Source organism: Sminthopsis crassicaudata, chromosome 6 (genome assembly GCF_048593235.1).
Source record: "Sminthopsis crassicaudata isolate SCR6 chromosome 6, ASM4859323v1, whole genome shotgun sequence".
Classification (NCBI taxonomy): Eukaryota; Metazoa; Chordata; class Mammalia; order Dasyuromorphia; family Dasyuridae; genus Sminthopsis; species Sminthopsis crassicaudata.
In genome coordinates, this window is record NC_133622.1 from 202,626,966 (window position 1) to 202,644,126 (window position 17,161).

Below are 17,161 nucleotides of genomic sequence, written 5' to 3' on the forward strand. Positions count from 1 at the left end.
ATGACCAACAGCATGATTTCAGAAAGGCCTGGAAAAACTTATATGAACTATGCTGAGTGAAATGAGCAGGACCAGGAAATTGTTGTATACTTCAACAACAATACTATATGATGATCAATTCTTATGAACATGACCATTTTTAACAATGAGATGAACCAAATCAGTTCCAATAGAGTAGTAATGAACTGAACCAGCTACACCCAGCAAAAGAACTCTAGGAGATGATTATCCCTCTAATTTTGTCTGTCTGCATTTTGGATTTCCTTCACAGGCTAATTGTACATTATTTCAAAGTCCGATTCTTTTTGTACAGCAAAACAACTGTTTGGACATGTATACATATCTTGTATTTAATTTATACGCTAACATATTTAATATGTATCTGGGGGGGAAGGAGGGGGAAAATTTAGAACAAAAGATTTGGCAATTGTCAATGTTGTAAAATTACCCATGCATATATCTGGTAAATAAAAACTATTAAAATATATTTTTAAAAAAGAAAAAAACTCAAGTGTGATGGGAGAGAGACTATACAAGATTTGCTGATAGAATTCTCATATCTAGGGGAAGTAAATGATGCAATGGATAGAGCACCGGCCCTGAAGTCAGGAGGACCTGAGTTCAAATCTTAGTGTCAGACACTTAACACTTCCTAACTGTGTGACCCTGGGCAAGTCACTTAACCCCAATTGCCTCCAAAAAAAAAAAAAAAAAAAAAGTCAACTAAAAATTCTCATATCCAAGATACATATGAAATTGATTCAAATATATAATAAGTCATTTTCCGAAATATGCATAATCAAAGAATTTGAACAGCTTCATCAACAATGCACTCAACAGTGCATTTAGGTGCACTAATAACTAGAAAAGTAAAATCTAAAATAATTCTGAAATTCCACTTCACCCTTATCAAATGATAACTAAAAAGAAAAAGGGCAATTTTTGGAGGAGCTATGTGATGGCAGGCACGCCAATGCACTATTGATGAAGCTGTAAATTATTCTAACTTTTGGGAGAAACAATTTTGAATTATACCTAAAATGTCAGCTAACTACAGATACTCTTTTATCTTACTATAGAATATTAAATTTACATTCTAAACAGATTAAAGTGAAAAACAATGCATATTTACAGAAATATTTATGGCAACTCTTTTAATTAAATAGCAAAGAACTAGAAATTAAGGGTATAATCATCAATTAGGTAATGGCTAATCAAAATATGTCATAAATATAATAGAATAATACTGTTCCATAAGAAATTACAAAAGGGATTGGTTTAAAGAAACCTGTGTAGATATATATAAACTGATTCAGAGTGAAGTGAGCAGAAATGAGAGGACAATTTATACAATAAATTATAGCATTGTAAAGAAAAATTTATTTAAAATATTTAAAAACTCTGATCTAGTAATGACTAACCATGACTAGACAGATTTTAGATCACATGTGCAGGCAGTACTCTAGAGCAATTCTCAAACCAGATTAAAATGGAATTAGAATATATTTAACAAACTAAATAAAAATACAATAAAATAGATAAAATTACATTTTAAAACTAAGTCAATGTGCAACCTGCTAGGATCCTGCAGGGACCAGATTATGAATTTGTTTCAAAACATCAGAAGCCATCCGCGCTGCAGTACAGACACCAGAATCAGTTGCAGCAGTAGCCATCTGCTCAGATAACTGTACAGTAGCTAAGAGACCTACGTGACCTAAATGATCAATGGATTTAACTATTATCCAAGATACCATGTCTCAGAATACCTTCCTTCAAAACAAATTTGCTATGGATGCTGCAAAGAGAGAAAAAGATTCTTAAAGTTAGAGCCTGCAACACTTTGTATGTATGTCTCATTAGTATGGTACTCTTCTCAAGAACCTTGGATACATAAGTAAGGGAAGAGTGTGTCTCACAGTTTGGGGATACTGCTTTTGTACTTCTGATCTTGCCAAACTTACTTGATAAATCTCTTGGTAAAAGTATTCAGTATCCCTTTACTACTCCAGTGTCTTTGCTAAGAAAATTCCAAATGGAGTCATGAAGAGCTAGACAAAGAGTAAACATTTGTTAGTAAAAGTTACTTAATGCCAGTTGCTTCGCTGATATTGGGGAAACACATGTTAGGAAAACTAATAAGCAATCATAAAAATAGGAACTCCAGAATATACTCAGGATTATTTGATGATAGAAGTTGAAGGGAGAAGTGTGTCCTCTGAATATCCAAGCAGTGGAAGTAGGAATTAGGACATGGGTTTCCATAATGGGTGCTATAACAATAAAAAAGATTTTTTCCCTATGCTTTTTTAAAAAAATTTATAATTATACATTTTTGACAGTATATATGCATGAGTAATTTTTTATAACATTATCCCTTGTATTCATTTTTCCAGATTTTCCCCTCCCTCCCTCTACTCCCTCCCCCCGATGACAGGCAATCCCATACATTTTACATGTGTTACAATATAACCTAGATATAATATATGTGTGTAAATCCAATTTTCTTGTTGCACGTTAAGTATTGGATTCCAAAGGTATAAGTAACCTGGGTAGATAGACAGTAGTGCTAATATTTTACATTCAATTCCCAGTGTTCCTTCTCTGGGTGTAGTTGTTTCTGTCCATCATTGATCAGCTGGAAGTGAGTTGGATCTTCTTTATGTTGAAGATATCCACTTCCATCAGAATACATCTTCATACAATAAATACATACAATAAAAAAGATTGCTTCAAAAAAGAAAAGATTTGCCTTAAAGACACTCATTTTAAAAATGTCTCAAAGAATCTTATATGTTTTTGACATATTCACGGGAAGGCTTGCTGATGCTCCTTTGATTACTAATAACAAGCAAGACATAAACTAAGAAATAAATACTTGTAAAGGGAGTTTACCTCCACTGTGGAGGCTTATCCAACTTTGAAGAATCTTTTAAGAAACCAAATGGAAGAGGAAGTCCCTATAAATGGTGAGGTTCTCTAGATAGATATCATAATAATTACAGAAAATCCCAGAGTATAGTAAGGCCTCATAAGATAGATCTACAACTAGATCTGTACATCTAGGTACAAAAACTGTTCTCATAATCAATACAGGAAAAAACATATAGATAAAGAATGTCTATCATCCGGTCTATGATATACAATTAGGTAGAAAACTCCTAGAGCTTGTTCCATCAATATAAATGTATATTTTCCAGGGATGCTATTATGATATGGAATACACTCTCCAAAGAATTAAAACTGAGGGTCACTCTGAAGCCAATGGAGAGGCATATAATGGGCATGAATAGGCTGTAACCCATTACTCATGAAGAATTATGCAATTCAAGCAGTATAAAGGATGCCATAATCAGTTAAAAATATGACCAAAAAAGGTGGGCCAGTCATGTAGCAAAAGCAAGAGATAAGTGATAGACAGCCTACTTGTTTGCTTCATTGGCAATAATGAACTGCCAAGAAATCAAGAGAAAATCCCTCAGTGTATGGAGAGGACCCCCTTGGAGAATTTGCAAGAAGACAGAGACAAGAGTCACATAGGATGAGAGGGCTGGAAAGATTGTTACTTGCATTAATAGAAGGGACATTTACATCAGTGAGGTTACAGATCTACTGAAGTACATGCTTATTAATTGTTTCTCATAAGAGTTTTGAAAATAACTAAAACTCACTTCTTTAAACACCAAATTTTTTTCCTTTTCACTTTGATGGAAATCTTTTTAAAAATGCATTACATAATTTAACATATACTTTAATATATTTAACATGAATGGAACTTTTGCAAGGGTCAATGTTGAAAAATTACCCATGCATATGTTCTGTTGATAAAAAGCTATAATTTTTAAAATGCATTATATATATTAGATGTAGTCACTGTATCAGATATTTTTGTTTTGCCTAATTAATTTTCTTATTACAAAAGGAAGATTCAAATCTTGGGAGGAGGGAAGAGTAGGTAGTAATAAATTCAGGAATTATAATGTTATAAAAACAAAAGACATCAGTGATACTCTATCTCCTGTGTCAGGCTGTCCACTTTTAGCCTCTATTCTCTGCTTCTCCAGGTATAAAACAAAACTGGCTTTCCTCTGCTCTCATTTTAGTGTTGTCTTGGACATTAAAAAGTAGAAGTGAGCATTGATTTTATTAATGATGACCATAAATATACCACTCACATACCTATGCCATCTTCAACCATCTGTAAGGTGAGGAAGGAACTAAAGAGGGTTTTAAAAGGTGCACTCATTGTTTTTTAAGTTCTCCAATGTGTACACCAAGCAATAGGTGATTGTTTTCTTTTTCTTTTTCTAGCTACATTTTGCTAAAGAAAACCTTTGTTGTTGTTACACTATTCCCATTATTCTTGTCCATCTGCCCTGTCTCCTCATTTATTAGTAATCCCAGTCTTTGTTAGTTGGTAATGCCACACGTAATGGGCCCAGAGCTAATCATCTGCAGGTTTTTTCTGATAAGTTACAGCTTATTTGCTGTTCCGTCTGAGAATTAATAGCAGCTGCAGGGGTGTTCGGATGGGGGTTCTGGCTCTGAAAGCTGTCTAGAATTTGTTCACTGCCCTGCAGACACTTGTCTGCATCTTCCCCGGACATGTCTTAGAGATGCCAAGAACTGAGCTAAGTACACTGGATGCAGAGATAGCCTTACGTCAGTGGAATTTGCTCCTAATTTAGGCATCATGTATGATGCATTATCTGAACTCAGTGATCTATCTAAACAATTGCTCAGGAAAGGAGTCACATAGCCTCTAGATAATGAGAGAACAGGTTCCTGTCATTGTTTCCAGAGCTGACAGTCCCTACACTTTGTTAAAAGAATTGACGATAAAACTTAAAAAAAAAATAAACTAGTGAATTACAAAAGTGCCAAACTGTTGAGATCAACCTCACAATAATCCAACAGGAGAACAGCAAGTACCATGAGAAGGGGAATGATGATAACTGGAATTCTAAGACTGAAATTTTCCCTTACTTGATGAATTCGGTGCAATGGTTTGAATCTAAGGCTACAAACTAGACAAAAAACAGAGTTTGACACTTTAAAAGGGAAAGGATAATAAAGCAGGATACCAACTATATGATATAAAGAGAATCAAACAGTATTAGACCAAGGCAAAAAGATCTTCTTTTTGTTAAAAACAAACTAACAATAACAACAACAACAAAACACCAAGCCTTTATGATCTATAAAGTCTTGGGATTTAGTGGCTTATAGAATAGGAAATTCACCTTGAGGAACTATGGGAGAAAAAGCAGGAAAATAGAATTCTAATCAAGGGGCTTTAGGAATGGGAAGCTGCTGATCTTCAGGTGAGAAAAGAATGGTGGATTAGCCTGTATATGACAAAGCAAGGAATTATGTAAGTCCTATAAATATTTTGAATACTAAAATTGGATAGGTGCCAGTATCCTTTAAAGTTGGAAAAAATTTTCTGTGCATTTATGTGTGTTGGAATAATAGGAATGAGATAAGAAAATGGGGCTTCACTAAGATGAAGTAGTCTGAATAGAAATGAGTGTCCCAGAGACACAGATTACAAGTAATAAAGCATCCCTCCTCTAAAAGATTTCTTATTGGCAGCATAGGGAAAAAAGAACCAATAACTTAATGTTCCAGGTCAGAGAGCAGTAGGATTCTGAACACCATTTTGTCACATCCCTTATTTTATAGACAGAATTAGAAAGCAACAAATCAGAAGGTTGAACTCTAAAACAAGACTTCCACAATGTTCTTTCTAATAGCATTGTAAGACAAGATTTTCTTTTTCATGTTAAGTTTTATTGGAAATGTGGATTTCATTTTGTCCTAGGAAAATTATCTATCTAACTTTATTTGAGAAATACTTAAGTAGAAGAACCTGGAAATAAAATATATTTGGGAGTTATCACTTGTTCTCTTTTTAAAAGAGCAAATGACCTTATTGTTATTTTTGACTCTTCACATTCCTCTATCTCTTATACATGTGGTTAATCACTAAATCTTTTTTTGTTAGTCCTAAAATTTTTAAGTATTCCCACTATGAAAACTTCTCCCACCAATGTGCCTTAGCAACTCCTCTGTAACTTAAAATCTTGAACAGTTTCTTACTGCAGAACCAAGATGTTAAGTGACTTTCCCATAGCCATACAGCTAATATTGTCAGAGGAAGGCCTTAAATTCAGGTATTACTGCCTCCAAGACTGGCCCTCCATCTACTCTGCCATATCACCTCTCAAATTTTTCATAACATTTTAAAATGCGCTCTTCTCCATTCCCACTGTGCCTTCCCCAGCAAGACTTCTTTATCTCCCATTTGAATTTTTATAGCCTCCTAAATTTTCTTCCCTTGGCATCATACTTGGAGTATACAAGTAAAGAATCTGTCAGAGCAATGCTCTCAGACAAGAGCCTATTTAACCAAGTTCTAGACTAGTTCTGATTACTTTACGTAATCTGTCTACCTTATGCAAGTTCCCCAGTTCCTTTTTATTGTCTACAGAAAGAACACTGCACAAAAGAACCAAGATTATCCACTCTTCTTGAATCAGAGACAAGAGACTCTTTCCTAGACTTGAAGGCAAAAGTTCAAAGAGTTATACCAAATCACATAATGAGACAATAGAATCCCAACATCAGTAAGTCATTCCTGCATTGTCAAGTGTTACCACAGATAAAGTTACACTGTTGACTCATACTTCAGGACACAAAAGGCCCAAGTCTCGTCCCAAGGACTACTGCTGTGCTATATCTTCCCTATCTTGTACTTTTGAAGTTGATTTGTGAACCTGTGCAAAACTATACATTTATCTCATTTAACGTTTTTCCCCTTGGCCTTTATTCCAGTCTGTCAAGATCTTTTTGATCCTGGCTCTATCATCTGGGTTAGCTATTTCTCCTGGATTTGTGACATGTGTAAATTTGATAAGCATGAGATTTATGCCTTCAAGTCACTGATAAAACTGTACCATGAAGAGGTACCTGGTTCTGTCCAGACAACTTTGTCTTTCCCTGACAACTGTGCCTTTAAGAAATAATGCGATATAACAGATATGAAACACCGTATCAGACATTCCAGATCTTCAAGATTTTATCTGCTCTTTAGGCTGCCTAGGAGTGTGAATGAGCCTAGGAAAGTCATTAGCTGTCCTGATTTCCTTAAAATATGGTAATAATCTTATCTCTCTGTTCAGAATCTTTTAGTGACTCTCTCTTGTCTATTATGCTTCAGACTCCTTAGATTAATATTTAAGGCCTTCCACATAAGACCCTCTTCTTTCCACTAAGATCATAAGACCCTCAAAGAAACAGGACTTTCTTGGCCTTTTATGTGCTCTTTCTCATTTTAGGTAAACGGAAGGGAGTGGGCTTTCTGCCCTTGAGGAGATAGAAGAATACCCAAATCCAGGTCAGCTAGCATTGATGCCCTGAGGAGCGAGGAATGTTCTTCAGGATGACCTTTATGACTCTAGCCCAATAGAAGTATTCTTCTGGTAGTCATGCAACATCCGAATATGGACTTAGCTGGACCAACGCTATGTAGGAAGTAATCTAAACTATGAGCTTATTTTCCCAAACCCAAGAGAATAAAGTAGTTTAAGGGAGATTATGCCCTCCAGGTATTGGGGAAAGTTTTACATGCTTGTTCTTGCAATATTTTAAAATAAATATCTCTTTGAAAAAGTCAATAAATGTTAAGTGGTTAACCAGAACTGGAATACTAGTCTCTGGTACCCTAAAAATGGGGGAGAATATAAACAATGTGGGCTCAAGTCAATGGCCAAGAAAAGAAATAATCACAAAAATCTAGGGAGCTATTATTAGTTTTATTTTTATAGTACAGGAAACTGAGATAAACAGAGATTAAATGATTTACCCGGTGACACCAGCTAATAAACATCTCTGGCCAGATTTAAACCAGGTCTTCCTGACTCCAGGCTCAGCACTCTGTCCATTGTGCCACTGAGGTGTCCCAAAAGATGAATCTCTACAACACATCTGATTTTCTTATCCTGTCAGAGAATACAAGGCAGATCATGAGTGGGATAAATGGTAGGCCTTTGGATAGTCTAGGAATAAACACTTCTGTTGGAGGTGAGATGGAATGGTTGGTTCCTAGAAAATTCCCTCAGACCAATGTCTACAATATCCACTAATCATTGTTTGAAAATCACAATAAGCCAGATATTGGCTGTATGAGTATTTGAGGGGATAAGCCCAATAGATGAAAGAAGTGTTTATTATGGGGAGAGTGAGGTAAGGTATCTTGTAACAGACAGTAGAAGCCTAATTTTTTCTCAGCTGCCTGTCAGTTATGGGGAGAAAAATGGTATATACATGAGGGTGAAGGAGGAAAGATTATAGAAACCCTCCAATCAGATGAATATACAATTCTAGAATCTTGAGATCTCAAAATAAGCAATACACAATTTTTTAATTAAAGCTTTTTATCTACAAAACATATGCATGAGTAATTTTTCAACTGATCCTTGCAAAACCTTCTGTCCCAAATTTTCTCCTCCTTCCCCCCACTCCCTCCCCTAGATGTCAGGTAGTTCAATACATATTAAATATGTTAAAATATATGTTAAATCCAACATATGGGTATATATTTATACAGTTATCTTGCAGCAAAAGAAAAATCAAATCTAGAATGAAAAAAAAAACAGAAAAAGAAAACAAAATGCAAGCAAACATCAACAGAAAGCTTGAAAATGCTACGTTGTGGTCCACACTCAGATCCCACTGTCCTCTCTTTGGGTGTAGATAGCTCTCTTCATCACTGAACATTTGGAACTTACTGGTCTTACTGGTGAAGAGAGCCATGTCCATCAGAATTGATCATCATATAGTCTTGTTGCCATGCTCCTGATTCTGCTCATTTCACTTAGAATCAGTTCATGTAAGTCTCTCCAGACCTCTCTGAAACCATCCATTCTCCAATTGATCGGCATCCACTCAGTTTCCCGTTTCTGGACACTACAAAGAGGGCTGCCAAAAACATTTTTGCACATGTGTGTCCCTTTCCCTTCTTTAAGATCTCTTTGGGATATAAACACCATAGAAACACTGCTAGATCAAAGGGTATGCACAGTTTGATAACGTTTTGGGCATAGTTCCAGATTGCTCTCCAGAATGATTGGATTCCTTCACAGTTTCCACCAACAATGTATCAGTGTCCCAGTCTTCTCACATCCTCTCCAACATTCGTCATTATCTTTTCCTGTCTCTTAGCCAATCTGACAGGTAGTAGTACCTCAGAGTTATTTTAATTTGCATTTCTCTTATCAATAGTGATTTAGAGCATCTTTTCAAACTATAAATAGTTTCAATTTTTTCATCTCAAAATTATCTATTCATACCCTTTGACCATTTATCAATTGGAAAATGGCTTGAATTCTTATAAAGTTGAGTCAGTTTCCTATATAATTTTAGAAATGAGGGCTTTAGCTCTGAAAAAGGCCTCATTTCCAAAATATATAGAGAATTTACTATAATGTATAAGAAATCAAGAGAACTGTTCAATTCTGCACACATATATTGTATCTAGGACATATTTAACATGTATAAGACTGCCTGCCATCTAGAGGAGGAGGTGGAGGGAGGGAAGGGAAAAATCAGAACAGAAGTGAGTGCAAGGGACAATGTTGTAAAAATTACCCATGCATACTGTCAATAAAAAGTTATAATTATAAAAAAAGAAATGAGGGTTTTATCAGAACTTTGGATATAAAAATGTTTTCCCAATTTATTGCACCTTCTAATCTAGTCTGCATTAGTTTTGTTTGTACAAAAACTTTTTAGCTTAATAGAATCAAAATTATCTATTTTGTGACCAATAATGGTCTCTAATTCTTCTTTGGTTATAAATTCCTTCCTCCTCCACAGATCTGAGAGGTAAACTATCCTATGTTCTTCTAATTTGTTTATATCATTATTTTTGTCTAGATCATGAACCCATTTCAATCTTATCTTGGTATACAGTGTTAGGTGTGGGTCAATGCCTAGTTTCTAATTTTCCCAGCAGCTTTTGTCAAATAGTGAATTCTTATCCCAAAAGCTGGAGTCTTTGGGTTTGTCAAACATTGACTATTTTGTCCTGTGAACCTAACCTATTCCACTGATCAATTACTCTGTTTCTTATCCAGCAATACACAGTTGGTCATTAATATGATCAAGGGATCATACATAAATAACAAAAATACTCCTAATAACATCTTTTGAAAATTTTTTGTCCCAATGTCATTATTTCTTTTTGCATCCATCAATTGACACAGCTGAAGGATAATGAACAAAGAACAAGATTAGAATGCTAGTTGTCAACTTATTAGCTGTGTGACTTCACTGGATTTCTGAGTCTATTTTCTTATATGTTAAATTTAAAGATTTGTGGTAACCCTGCCTTAATAAGTTTTTATCAGTGCCATTTTTCCAACATGTGTTCATTTGGGTCATTCTTAAAATATTTCAAACTTTTTCACTATTATTATTTGTTATAGTGTATTGTGATCAATGATCTTTGATGTTTCTATTGTAATTGTTTTGGGGTGCCACAAATCATGCCCATATAATACAGTGAATTTAATAAATAAACTTGGATGTGCTCTGACTCCTCTACCCATTGGCCATCCCCCATCTCTTTCATTCTCCTTGGGTTTCCCTATTCACTAAGATACAAAAGTATTAAAGAATATTGCATAAACTTAGTTGATAAAGCAGCAGCAGGGTTTGGAAGGATTTACTCCAAAATTTGGAAGAAGATCTTCTGTTGGTAAAATGCTACTAATCAGTATAGCATGTAAAGGTGAAATCTTTCATGAAAGGAAGAGTAAATCAACACAGCCAACTTCATTGTTGTTTTATTTTAAGAAATTGCTACAAATACCCAACTTTAAACAACCAATATACTGAATAATTAGCAAACATCAACATTGAAGCAAGACCCTCAACAAAAAGATCATAATTCACTGAAGGCTCAGATAAAGGTTAGCTTTTTTTGCAATAAAGTATTTTTATCTAAAGCATATGTTTTAATTAAATTAAATTTAATTTTTATATTTCATATTTAAATTTTAATTTAATTTAATAAATTAATTTAAATTTAATTTAATTAAAGTAATTACTATTACATACCTAATAGATTACAGTATAGTGTAAACATAACTTTTATATTCACTAAGAAACCAAAAAATTCATGAAATTCATTTTATTGTGATAATCACCTATTATGGTCATCTGGAACCAAATCCACAATATCTTCAAGATATACCTATATATAAAATAATGTATATAAAAGTGTTTTGTAAACTGCATAAAGGTCTACATAAAAGTCATCTTTTTTCATTAGCAGTTGATCTCCATCTTCATTAGTAAAGATATTCTCCCCTAATGACACAGATTACAATTCTTCCATGCCTTATTAAGTCTACTTTATAAGTTATTGTGACCAAAAATATTCATCACTTAGTGAGCAACTTTTTAGTGATCTGCTTCTTCAGATTTATTATGCCCAGCCCCTGGATGATAGATGCACATTCCATTGCCAGACTAGGCCAAGAAACCTTTCCATATTGGAATATCTACTTCACTTTATGCTCTACTGGCATAGCCTTACAGAATTCAGGCTCATCTTCACACAATAAAATCATTTCCATGAAGATTTTATAGAGATGGAAATGTAATTATTTCTCAGAGGCTGTTCCTACATCAACATACTGAAGTAATTTTTGTAAGAGTAAAATTTGCATGAAACATATTTTTTCATTTTACATGCATGACATTTCTCATGTCCCCTTCTCTTCATCCCCATGATCATTACTGTACTTTAGGACATCATCTCTCAACTAGACAAAATAGTCTAATTGGTCCCTTTATTTTTAGTCTCTCTTTGTCAAATGATCTTTCATATAGCTGCCAAATTTAAATTCTTAAAACATAGTTCTGATCATGTACCTGACCTAAAAAATTGTAGCCCTTTTTGTAGTAGCAAGGAACTGGAAACTGAATGGATGCCCATCAGTGGGAGAATGGCTGAATAAATTATGGTATATAAATGTAATAGAATATTATTGTTCTATAAGAAATGATCAGCAGGATTATTTCATAAAAGCCTAGAGAGACTGACATGAACTAATGCTAAGTGAAGTAGATAGAACCAAGAAATATTGTACACTGCAATAACTAGATTACACAATGATCAATTCTGATAGATGTGGCTCTTTTCAACAGTGAGTTGATTCAGGCCAATTCCAATAGACTTGTGATGGAGAGAGCCATCTGCACCCAGAGAGAGGACTGTGGGAACTGAGTATGGATTTTAACATAGTATTTTCATTTGTTTGTTGATAAGCTGTTTTTTTCTTTCTCATTTTTTCCCTTTTGATCTGATTTTTCTTGTGCAGCAAGATAAATGTGGAAACATGTATAGAATTGTACATATTTAATCTATATTGGATAACTTTCTGTTTAGGGAAGAGGGAAGGGAGAGAGTGAGAAAAATTTAGAACACAAAATTTTGGAAAGGTGAATGCTGAAAACTATCTTTGGGTTGTATTTTGAAAAATAAAAAGCTATTATTATTTTAAAAAATAAAATGAATACCCATTCCTTCATATAATGATGTTTATAATAGCTAACATTTGCATAGTTCCTACTGTGTGCCAGGCACTGTGCAAAGCACTTTATATAAATATTAACCCATTTGATCCTCACTATAGTCCTGAAAGGCAGATGCTATCATTATCCCCATTTTATATTTGGGGATTTATATAAAATATTTTATATTTGAGGAAACTGAAGCTAGTAGGACTTGCCTAGGGTCACACAACTAATGAGTCTCTATGGCTGGATTTGAATTCTTGTCTTTTTGGCTCCAAGCCTAGCACTCTGTCTACTGTACCACATATAGTTGTACATTTCTTCTTTGGAACATTACCTGTTTTCTCCTTCCTTCTTTTCAAAGATGAGGTACCAGTTATAGTATGTTTCAATTTGATGCTAGCCTTGGTTGATTAGTTAGTTTTCTTGAACTGTTTTTTTTTTTTACAAGATTTTTATGCTCTCAGAGAAAACACTGGTTGAGGAAGGAGGAGAGATATATTGAAAAGTGAAGGTGATATAAACCAAATGAGATTAATAATGCTTTAAAAGATGGCCAGTTCATGTTTATCAACCATTTGTTTATCAGGGAATGGCTCTGATTCTTATATGAATTCCCTACATAGTAATATCAATAACAGTTAAACTGTATAAAGCATTTTAATGTTTTCAGAGTAGTTTACATGTTAACTCATTTTAATCTCACAATCTCCTTATTGATTGTGTTATTGTCTTTACAAATAAAGAAGCTGAGGGAAAGGAAGAAAGAGAAAGAAAGAAAGAAAGAAAGAAAGAAAGAAAGAAAGAAAGAAAGAAAGAAAGAAAGAAAGAAAGAAAGAAAGAAAGAAAGAAAGAAAGAAAGAAAGAAAGAAAGAAAGAAAGAAAGAAAGAAAGAAAGAAAGAAAGAAAAGAAAGAAAGAAAGAAAAGAAAGAAAGAAAGAAAGAAAGAAAGAGAGAGAGGGGGAGGGAGGGAGGGAGGGAGGAAGGAAGAGGAAGGAAGGAAGGAAGGAAGGAAGGAAGGAAGGAAGGAAGGAAGGAAGGAAGGAAGGAAGGAAGGAAGGAAGGAAGGAAGGAAGGAAGGAAAGGAAGGAAGGAAGGAAGGAAGGAAGGAAGGAAGGAAGGAAGGAAGGAAAGGAGGAAGGAAAGGAGGAAGGGAGGAAGGAGGAAAGGAGGAAGGGAGGAAGGGAGGAAAGGAGGGAGGGAGGGAGGGAAGGAAGGAAGGAGGAAGGGAGGGAGGGAGGGAGGGAGGAGAAGGAGAGGGAGGGAAGGAAGGAGGGAGGGAGGAAAGGAGTTTTCCAACTGACCATTTGCAAGACAGCTTTACTCACAGAGGTTGATGTTTATCCTTCATCTGGAAGATGACCATGGATGCCATGACATGCTAGTAAATTTGGATTTAAGTAAGGGAAGGCTATGCAAGGGCACCTCCAGAGCTTTCAGGACAGCTGAAGATTGCCCTGGATAAAATGGGAGAACTTGGCCTTTTTAAGCTACGGTCTTCAACAGGTCTTAGTTTGACAGAAGCTGCACTCATCCAGTGATTAATCATTAGGTTCTGACTTTTTAACTAATTTCTAACTAATTTCAACATGCTTCCTGATAGCATCATTTCATTTCATCTAATGCCTGGAAGCATTCTAGCCTTTCCTAATTTGATAACATTGGTTGTTCCGTTTAATCCAATGTCCTTTAATTGAGTAATTGACTGATTCAATAGCTCTGTTCTTACCTAATAATAGTACTAGGACATAGCATCTTGTTAACTACTTCAATTAAAGTGAGGGATAACTGCTTAATTCAATAAAATCCCATCCTCACACAGTTTTTATGATTTAATGTCCATTGTTTATTACCACTTCCAAAGATGGGCAAAGTGGTACATGCCTATATTTCCAGCTACTCAGGAGGCTGAGGCAGGAGGATCGTTTGAGCTCAGGAGTTCATGGCAGCTGTTGTGCTATGCCAATAGGATGTCCTCACTAAGATCAGCATCAATATAGTAACCCCCTGGGAATGGAGGACTACCAGGTTGTGTAAAGATTGGAAACACAAGCAGACAAAAGTCTACTTCTATCACCATTAGTCAGCAATCTTTCCTGCTTTGAGATTCACAAAATTAAATGTGTCATTCAATACCTTGGGAGTTTCTAGTTATGCATCCTCAAGTCTCAGTGAATCTGGTACTTGGCTCATAATTTCCCTTTCCACAATGTTTAACTTCATACTAGAGCAAATGCTTCATTGACACTTTTCTTAACAATACTTTTTAATGTATTAATGGCTTTGCTTTTATTTATGAATTCTAAATAACAGACTAGAAAAGGATAACACACTGGTGAGGGCTCATTAGCTATAGTTTTGAGTGTATGGGGAACTAAAAAATACCTTGAACCTATAAGTAAGTAGACTTTTCTATTTGATCCACTGTACAAAATGAGTGTCCCTTAATAATATACTTATGTTTCTCCCAGATAAATAAGAGCTAGCAAATTTTTTTGGATATAATTGGACTACAATTATTGAATTTGAATTCCCTGAGTAGAGAGGAGGGAAATGTGTGTGTGTGTGTGTGTCCCAAGTATGGCAAAAATTAACATTAGCAAAATCACTAATCAAAATTCAATAGTGAAGAAGTTGATTAAGAGGAATGGGAAAGCAGAATCTTCTTAAGCTCACAGATTTGAATAGCAGCCAATTTCTAATCTATTCCTGGGTCAACATACAGTTGTCCACAATTATGTATTCTTCTGAATTGGAAAAAAAAATCATTAAAATGCTCTACAGAATGAAAATGTGGTTTATAGCTTTAATATTTAGATATGTGTGAAGGTCTAGAGACAAATTTTTTCTGAGGACCAGAAAACAGAGAAGATATATCTGATATTTTCTGCCAGCAAAAGTTTTCAGGGTTCTTTTGAAAGCTTGCATCTAAATAAAGCCTTCACATTAGTAAAGAGCTATGGTTGTGAAACCTGGTCAAAGGGATTTATGAAAAAATGTCTATTTTCTCAATGCAGAGGAAATTGATAAAAATATATATTTGTAGATAATTATAAGAGTAGTATATTCCATTTTTTATTAATCCATTTCATTTTTATATCATTCTTCTCTGCTACAATATGTAGACTGCCTTTAAATTCATGACCTCAACTCTAAATGACAAATTGTCTTCACAGCAGCTAACAAATTATATTTACATGTGAGCTGAAGTTACTTCTGATATTTTTCAAGATCCCTCTATTGAATCTACTTTTGAAATCATATTTGGATATTGATGAACTGAACAATGTGGTTTATTAGACAGAATATTGAATCTAAACTCAAAAGAATATTATAAAAGGGGGGGAAATAACCAAGAGAACAACTACTAAACTATGTCTACTTTCCCATCAAAATAAAAATTTTATAAGAATCATCTATATAAATATCAAAGGTATCCTTAATAAGAGCCTTAGTGAGGATCAAGCAGGGTTTTACAAATTCTATATTCTATAATACATCACATCTTTACATCTTTATTATCATGTAACTGACTAAAAGATTTAGAGAATACAAAATTCCACGTTGCTTATTTTTTATTATTTTTTAAACAGCTTGGGTAGAACAAATCCCTTCCAACAAAGTCTTTCCATCTCTAAAGCTAAATTAATCAGGATTCCTTGGAAGATATAATAATAGAGTTAACCGTATTCAACAATCCTCTGATCATAAATATGAAGAGAGGCATAAAACAGTGAGATGTATGCTTGCCAAAAGTGTTCACCAATGTAATGGAGAAAATACAGTAAAGTACAAGTTGAAGAGAGATTTCTATGGGTACATAATGTCTTGTTTGTTGATGAGTTTGTGCTGGTTGTAATAAGCTGTGGGTCACTTCAGAGTTTTATGCAACAAATCTAAAATCATTTGAAAGAATTTGGCCTAATTAGTCACAAATGAAAAAGCAAAGTAAATGAAGAAAGTCTATTTTTCAAACTATGATATGCTGTTGGATAGGAAACTTATAAACTCACTGAGTATGTATGTATATGTGTGTGTGCATGTGAACAAGCATGCATGCATGTATGGGTACACATAATTCTTGGACAAACAGCATAAACAAAATGAGTCAGGCCTAGAAATACACATTGCCCTGGGAAATTGGAAAACTCCTTTAATGACTCCAAACTTTTCACACACAAAAAAGGCTCTTATTAATATCAATATTCTGATTTTGTTGAATGGCTCTGAGACATTCAGATTTGTAAATTTCTCTTACTTTATTTCTCTCATAAATAATTCTAGGGTACCCTCTAGGTCTAAACTCCTAAAATCATCGCTCATAAGCCTTGACTTCCTATTAACAGTGAGCAAGTAGATACAATTACCTCAAAGACCTGACACTGCCTATGTAAATATATGCAGCATTTCTAGGAAGAGTGGGGACAAAGTTAGAATTTGATGTACTAAAGCAAAAGAAATATATAGTCCATGTGATTGGAAATCATATATGGAGATGACATATAGAATCCATGTATAGTCGATATAGTCCATGTAATTGGAGATGTTAAATCATAATAGTTCACAATAGTAG